The sequence below is a fragment of the Galeopterus variegatus genome, unplaced genomic scaffold, assembly GCF_000696425.1.
Source record: "Galeopterus variegatus unplaced genomic scaffold, G_variegatus-3.0.2 Scaffold12450, whole genome shotgun sequence".
NCBI classification, from domain to species: Eukaryota; Metazoa; Chordata; class Mammalia; order Dermoptera; family Cynocephalidae; genus Galeopterus; species Galeopterus variegatus.
The window spans coordinates 1-1,194 of record NW_007738561.1 but is presented as its reverse complement, the minus strand read 5'-3'; positions in this window follow the sequence as shown (position 1 = coordinate 1,194).

Sequence of the window (1,194 nt, the reverse complement as noted above, 5' to 3'; positions counted from 1 at the left end):
CTGGCTGGAATGAACCGACCTGGTCTTTCCTGAGTCTGCAAATGCAGACTAGACAATCTTCCCAGGACTTTCTGGCCAAGCAGCCATTTGTAAGGGTTTCCGGGGTGCGGTTGCTCACCCGTCTTCACATCTGTATTCTCCCAACTGAGAAACAAACAGAGGAAGCCAAACAAGCATCCCATACCAGCCCCCTTCCCAGAGGACGGGGCTCTCTGGAAAACCATGCTGGGAGGGGCAGGCTGGGCTGGGCCCACAGTGGATGTCCATGTAGCTATCCCAGGCCCTAAGTCTACACCTGGGAACAACCACAGGGAGAGGGAGGTGGGCAGAGGAGAGAGCCAGATGCACGCACGATCTTTCAGCCACTCCACAGACCCGCTTTCTTGAAGAACTAGATCCCAGAGCAAGCCCCTGCTGCTTTTCAGTGCAGTGTCCAGACTCCATGGCTATCAGGGGCAAGTGGGCGCCAGNTATTGTGGGTGAGAGGTTTGGGGATACCAGGCACAGCTGTTCACCCTTTGAGTTCTGACTAACTGAGGCATTGACACAGATACCAGATTGGAATGAAGAGACAGCTCTTTTAACTGATGAGAACACCCCATAATTGTAAAATACAGGCCTTCTGGTCAACTGTGTTGGAGGGCATGGCCTGGCCTGGAGCCCAGAGATCACTTTCTACTACTTTTACTCTCAGCTGATGAAAGGCAGCCCCAGTGCAGAGCCCACCTGACCCCCCACCCGGACGCCAGCTGAGATGCTGAAGCCAGGCGAGCAGGCCACCCCGGCCTCTGGCCATGCAGAGCCAATTACCGTGGTAGAGTAACCCACTGATTAGGGACCATCCCCCAGCCCCATCCACTGGAGGAGGGGTGAGGAGGAGCAGGGGAGCGGGCCTAGAAGCACTCACCCAAAAGGCAGGGGAATAAGCAGAGAAAAGCGAATGAAGGGATTAGTTGAGGGGTGTGCTGGGTGCTCTGGTGGCACCTGTCCATCTCTGTTTGTCACTGACAGTTCGAACACCAGCATCTCACTTTCCAGGAAACAGCTGGTGCCTTCTCCAGCCCTCTCTTCCTACAGTTGTGGCGAAGACACAACAAAGGCTGCACCAGAGAATGCCTAAAAAAAAATCTTCCCTGAAGCTCTGACTGATTTGAGGGGAGACCTGGCTGGAATGAACCGACCTGGTCTTTCCTG